Source organism: Sinocyclocheilus grahami, unplaced genomic scaffold, assembly GCF_001515645.1.
Source record: "Sinocyclocheilus grahami isolate Dianchi unplaced genomic scaffold, SAMN03320097.WGS_v1.1 scaffold305.1, whole genome shotgun sequence".
Classification (NCBI taxonomy): Eukaryota; Metazoa; Chordata; class Actinopteri; order Cypriniformes; family Cyprinidae; genus Sinocyclocheilus; species Sinocyclocheilus grahami.
Genome location: NW_015505484.1, coordinates 14,954 through 22,334, shown reverse-complemented (window position 1 = coordinate 22,334; position 7,381 = coordinate 14,954). Strand labels below are relative to the sequence as shown.

The window sequence follows — 7,381 nt, the reverse complement described above, 5'->3', positions numbered from 1 at the left end:
ATGTCTTGTCCTCAGAATATCTAACCACTACTCACACACACACACAAATATATATATACTTTAATTAAACACAATATTAAACAATATTACTACATTTTTCAGTGCATATGGCCTATCCAGTTAAACAGTGTTAATAAAAATAATCAATTTATGATTAATTTAAATTGTTCAATTGAAAATGTTTAAATTTTACAGATATATTGTATAAATATAATTATACAACTTCCTAGATTATTCTGTTTGGCCAATTATGGCATTCTGTGGTTATGCAAAATGATCAATAAACTGTACAAATGACTTATCCCAGGCAACCTTGTATGTCTGTTATACGAATCTATGGTCCATTTTGTCTCACATAATATTTTAACTCTAATCAATATTTCATACTATTCAATAAGTACCCATATAATAAGTAGCATGGTGTACAGTCAAATCCTCCTCAAGACCCATAATACCTTAGAGTATTATGACCTTTTGACACATTGTTACAGCATATTACAAAACAACTCATTCCTTATGGATATTTAAATATTTTAAGGTTGCACTCACAGGTTTGTTGATTGACAGGCTGTTGACTGGGTGCAGCTGCACCGTTTCTTATGTATGTCTCTGCTGTGGAGGGGTGGATGTCAACGCTCGGCTTTCTTTGGGAGCGGTGCAGGGGTTACAGGTCTCTTATACTCTATGACCCCCTCAGAAGATTAGGAGAGGGACGCCTCCCGCCCCTGATCCCCTCAACAGCAGATGAACACAATATGAATGTATGCGTTTAATATGTATTTGTGTAACACCATGTGCTTTTAGCATCTTATATATTAACTTTATATCCTATACAGTTTTAATATCATAAAACAACATACAGGCCTATCTATAATAAACTACATATACAGTGGGCTCAAACAGTATTTGGACAAAATTTTAAATATCATTGCATTTGATGATGCCACTTTATGTACAGTACTTTAGGCCTGGTTTTGTTTATAAAGTGTGTAGCAGAAATATATTTTTTGCAAAGCTGGCTTAAAAATTTATATTTTATTTTAGATGTCTTCTTTATATAATATGATATAATTATACATACACACGCACACACACACACACACACACACACACATAATTCTGTTTATTCATATTAAATAATAAAATATGAATATTGTATATAGATAAACAGTATTAAAATCGTTGTTCAGTAACAATGATCAAATACTCATTTCATATTACCTAGTGCATAATATGAATTATATAAAAATATGAATGATGTTTCTGAACTCATTTTGTGCAAATGTAGTGTTTGTAGAATTTACTTGATGTTAGAGGACAATAACTATGAAAAAAATCAACAAGAATTGTTCCAGAAGGTTTCTAGAATAGGCTAATTCTGTTTGAGATGGGATTTGCTGATCGAATAACACTGGATAATATAATGGAAATATCCAGAAGTGGATGATAAACAGTGTTTAGCAGATAAAGTTCTCCTAGAGCTTCTTTGTTCTGCAACTTTCTATCATTGTTACGCAATAGGCCCACATCCATGGGAGTCCGTTACATTGTCTAGTGGAGTTCATTAGCAACTCATCCCACAGTGTTTAGCAGAACCACTCCAGCCAAGAATCCCTGTTTCACATGTGTGACCCTGGACCACAAAACCAGTCTTAAGTCGCTGGGGTATATTTGTAGCAATAGCCAAAAATACATTGTATGGGCCAAAATTATAGATTTTTCTTTTATGCCAAAAATCATTAGGATATTAAGTAAAGATCATGTTCCATGAAGATATTTTGTACATTTCCTACAGTAAATATATCAAAACTTCAGTTTTGATTAGTAATATGCATTGCTAAGAACTTTATATGGACAACTTTAAAGGCGATTTTCTCAATATTTTGATTTTTTTTTTGCACTCAGATTCCAGATTTTCAAATAGTTGTATCTCTACCAAATATTGTCTTATCCTAACAAACCATACATCAATGGAAAGCTTATTTATTCAGCTTTCATATGATGTATAAATCTCAATTTCAAAAAATTGACCCTTATGACTGGTTTTGTGGTCCAGGGTCACATATGCTTTATTTTGAAACTGCCTTCAGAACAGCACAAAAACGATTACTGCAAAGACACTAGATTAAAGTTGGAGGTTTAATTAGTTGATTACATGGTCTAGATCTGTGGTCAGGGTTACTTAGCCTCTCTAAGGCATCTGGCCATTTGTATTGCTCTACTATAATGAGAGTCTTTGTTATTGACAAGCTGTTGTCAGTTAAATAATAAGAAATCTGTGATTAGGATTAACTATAGCTCAAAAAGTCCTTTGTTCTACATTACTATGGGTGATTAAATGTAGTTCATTTTCATCTGCAGAACATAACATTTTGCAAAACATCTCTCTAGATGTCTTCTGTCCTTAAAATGAGAAAATATGTATATAATATCTTTGTAGCAGGAAAAATGTAATGTGTTGATGTGTTAAAAAAGGGATTTATGGGTCATTGGGTGCTCATACTTGTGTTTGGGTCAGAATTTGGCCCCACAACCTCAGTACAAGGTCAAACGTGCCCCTTGTTCTGTCTGTGGTTAATGAGATATGAAGACTCACTGCATGAAGAGGCACAACAGAGGAATCGATCAATTACAAAGCCAGTAGGTTACAGGGATTCACGTGCTCTAACAATTGATAACTAGCTTGTGAGATTACTGTGATGACCCAGCTCAAACAATAAACACGTGATGTGACCAAACTCTTATCCCTGCTAGTTATCTCAACCATTCAACCGATCACATAACTGACACTTCGATTTGATGCAAAAAAAAATTATTAGTTTTTAACATACACTTTGGAAATATGGAATTTAAAACCCTTAATTATATATATGTTTATATATATGAAGAGTTCAGATGCAAAAGCCTCTAAGCGCCATTTGAAATTTTCTTCTAAAATGAGCATTTTCCTCAGGCTCCTATGTGTATATGTGTAGGTTAAGTAATTTCACTTTAATGAAATAAAGTGAAATTTTATATTTACATATATATATACACACACATTTTTACACACACACACACACACACACACACATATTGTCACGGCAGAGTAGAGTCAGGATCCAAGTGCGAGTGCAAAGGTAAGGTTTATTCAGTAATCACAATAACGGAGACACAAAGAGATAATCCTCGGGTCCTGGTCGGAATCAGAGCTCCACGGAGAAATCCCTTCAACCACTGCGTTGGACCAAACCAAGGAGAAGGCTGAAGATCCGTACCCTGACTGAGCGAGAACTGGAAACAGAGAACTGACAGGGAGACAGGAACATGAGAATAACGAACCGACAAACACACATTGAACAGAGTGGCCTATAAAGGGCTCGCTAACGAGTTGCAGCTGGCACGCTCTGATTGAGCACCAGCTGCAACCACTAACGAGTGACGTACGCACATACAAGCACATGACAAGACGCAGAAAGACCGTCCGGACCCATGAACCGTGACACATATATAATAGCTAAAATAAATATTTTAAAAATCAAATATGAATAAAATAGATATTTCTGGTATTATAAATGTACATAATTACAGTACAGTTTTATTTGTTTTAACACACGGAAATCTAGTTTAAAATCTTAAAAATAACAAATACTAGTAGTATACAATATAATATGCATATTTGTATAAATTGATAATTCATCTCTCTCTCTCTCTCTATATATATATATATTAAAATACAAAAACACACACAGGTTTGTTTTTATGGTTTATGGGGACTCTCCATAGGCGTAATGGTTTTTATACTGTACAAACCGTATTTCTATTGCCCTACACCAACCCTACCCCTAAACCTACCCATCACAGGAAACTTTCTGCATTTTTAGATTTTCAAAAAAACTCATTCTGAATTATTATAAGCCTTTTGAATTACGGGGACACTGAAAATGTCCTCATAAATCATCTTCTCGTTGTAATACCTATGTCATACCCATGTTATTATACAAATTTGTGTCCTCAAAAAACACATAAACATGCACACACACACATAAAACAAATATATATCATTAAGAAAATTATTGTATAAATACTATATCATAAATAATGTATAGTATTAGTATTATTAGTATTTGTTACAGTATTGTTAGTTTTTAACATACACTTTGAAAATCTGAAACTCAAAACATTAAAAATCTTAAAAATAAGAAATACTAGTATATACATATAATATAATATAAACTGATGTATGGTTTGTTAGGATAGGACAATACTTGAAAATCTGGAATCTGAGGGTGCAAAAAAATCTAAATATTGAGAAAATCGCCTTTAATGTTGTCCAAATGAAGTTCTTAGCAATGCATATTACTAATCAAAAATTAAGTTTTGATATATTTACGGTAGGAAATTTACAAAATATCTTCATGGAACTTGATCTTTACTTAATATCCCAAAGATTTTTGGCATAAAAGAAAAATCTATAATTTTGACCCAAACAATGTATTGTTGGCTATTGCTACAGATATACCCCAGCGACTTAAGACTGGTTTTGTGGTCCAGAGTCACATATAATACACACACACGCACACACTTCATTAGAATTGTTTTATGTTTGTCATCCATTCTCAATTCTCTTTAAAGTCAAAGAGGAAGAAAACATTTCAAACTTCACTGTCATTAATGACCTCCATGAATCAGAGTCACACTGTCTCCTGTACGTCTTGTCCTCAGAATATCTAACCACTACTCACGTCATTCATCACAAATCCTTCAAGCAGCTGGATCACAGCCCTGCTCTCAGTCCTCGGCCCGGCACACGGCATCAAGCCCTCATATGCTGACTCACAGGTACTCAGATCAGGACGGCTGTCGCCAAAGAAACCCCTCATACAAGTGCCGGCCAATGCCATGATCAATCTATACTGCTAGGCAACCCTGATGCCACAAGAGCTGATCAGAGAGGGAAACATTCTGACCGTGTCATTATAATCAGCATTTGGGTACAGTTATTGGTTAGAAGAACTTAGATGTGAATCTATGAATAAAAATGGACTCATATGTTTAAGATAAAAAAAAACATGCACTACTTACCAAGTCAAAATAGCAACTGAAATAATTTTGCTTACATACCTTGGTTTTAAAGATTGTACCATCCTGCCTAGTGTTTGTTCACAGAAAGCCTCCAGGTCCTGTAAGATCTTTGATTAGGTTGCAAGCACTGTATGTTTGAGTTCTTCATGATGTTGAGATCCTAAAAGTTACAAGCAGTCAATGATGCTCAATGAGGAAACACATTATAAAAACAATAGTATTTAAACATTTGTATGTAAACTTCTACAGGACAATTTTATAATTTCACATTTAATTTGTGGAATACATGCTAAAATATTCTACATGTAACATGATTTTTAAAAGAAATAAATACTTTTATTGACCAAGGATGCATTCAATTGATGACTGTAAAAACACTTACCGGCGATTTCTGTTTTAGATAAATGCTGTTCTTTTGAAGCTTCTATTAATCAATAAATAAATAAAATAAATAAATAAAATAAATAAAAAGTATCACGGTTACTTCAAACATATTAAGCTGCAAAACTGTGTTGATAACAATAAATATGAAGCTGAGCACCAAACCTTATTAAAATTATTTATGAATAATCAAGTGACACTGAAGACTGGAGTAACATTTACATTTATTAATTGCAAAAACAAATAATATAAAAATAAATTACATTGTAATGTTTTCTCAATATTACTGTTTTGTGTGTGTGTGTGTGTATATACAGTGGGTACAGAAAGTATTCAGACCCCCTTAAATTTTTCACTCTTTGTTATATTGCAACCATTTGCTAAAATCATTTAAGTTCATTTTTTTCCTCATTAATGTACACACAGCACCCCATATTGACAGAAAAACACAGAATTGTTGACATTTTTGCAGATTTATTAAAAAAGAAAAACTGAAATATCACATGGTCCTAAGTATTCAGACCCTTTGCTGTGACACTCATATATTTAACGCAGGTGCTGTCCATTTCTTCTGATCATCCTGGAGATGGTTCTACACCTTCATTTGAGTCAAGCTGTGTTTGATTATACTGATTGGACTTGATTAGCAAAGCCACACACCTGTCTATATAAGACCTTACAACTCACAGTGCATGTCAGAGCAAATGAGAATCATAAGGTCAAAGGAACTGCCTGAAGAGCTCAGAGACAGAATTGTGGCAAGACACAGATCTGGCCAAGGTTACAAAAAAAATTCTGCTGCACTTAAGGTTCCTAAGAGCACAGTGGCCTCCATAATCCTTAAATGGAAGACATCTGGGACGACCAGAACCCTTCCTAGAGCTGGCCATCCGGCCAAACTGAGCTATCGGGGGAGAAGAGCCTTGGTGAGAGAGATAAAGAAGAACCCAAAGATCACTGTGGCTGAGCTCCAGAGATGCAGTCGGGAGATGGGAGAAAGTTGTAGAAAGTCAACCATCACTGCAGCCCTCCACCAGTCGGGGCTTTATGGCAGAGTGGCCCGACGGAAGCCTCTCCTCAGTGCAAGACACATGAAAAAACACCTGAAGGACTCCAAGATGGTGAGAAATAAGATTATCTGGTCTGATGAGACCAAGATAGAACTTTTGGCCTTAATTCTAAGCGGTATGTGTGAAGAAAACCAGGCACTGCTCATCACCTGTCCAATACAGTCCCAACAGTGAAGCATGGTGGTGGCAGCATCATGCTGTGGGGGTGTTTTTCAGCTGCAGGGACAGGACGACTGGTTGCAATCAAGGGAAAGATGAATGCGGCCAAGTACAGGGATATCCTAGACGAAAACCTTCTCCAGAGTGCTCAGGACCTCAGACTGGGCCAAAGGTTTACCTTCCAACAAGACAATGACCCTAAGCACACAGCTAAAATAACGAAGGAGTGGCTTCACAACAACTCTGTGACTGTTCTTGAATGGCCCAGCCAGAGCCCTGACTTAAACCCAATTGAGCATCTCTGGAGAGACCTAAAAATGGCTGTCCACCAACGTTTACCATCCAACCTGACAGAACTGGAGAGGATCTGCAAGGAGGAATGGCAGAGGATCCCCAAATCCAGGTGTGAAAAACTTATTGCATCTTTCCCAAAAAGACTCATGACTGTATTAGATCAAAAGGGTGCTTCTACTAAATACTGACCAAAGGGTCTGAATACTTAGGACCATCTGATATTTCAGTTTTTCTTTTTTAATAAATCTGCAAAAATGTCAACAATGCTGTGTTTTTCTGTCAATATGGGGTGCTGTGTGTACATTAATGAGGAAAAAAAATGAACTTAAATGATTTTAGCAAATGGCTGCAATATAACAAAGAGTGAAAAATTTAAGGGGGTCTGAATACTTTCCGTACCCACTGTATAAACA

General features: G+C 35.4%; 1 long non-coding RNA gene across 1 annotated transcript; it reads right to left on the bottom strand.

Moving 5' to 3' along the window:
• Nucleotides 1-526: 526 nt before the first annotated feature.
• LOC107601415 (uncharacterized) lies at nt 527-5,034 on the bottom strand. Its single transcript, XR_001610930.1, has 2 exons — nt 4,725-5,034; nt 527-725 (listed from the first exon to the last, which is right to left on the bottom strand). It is a non-coding gene; the product is annotated as an uncharacterized lncRNA (long non-coding RNA).
• Between the last annotated feature and the right edge of the window lie 2,347 nt (nt 5,035-7,381).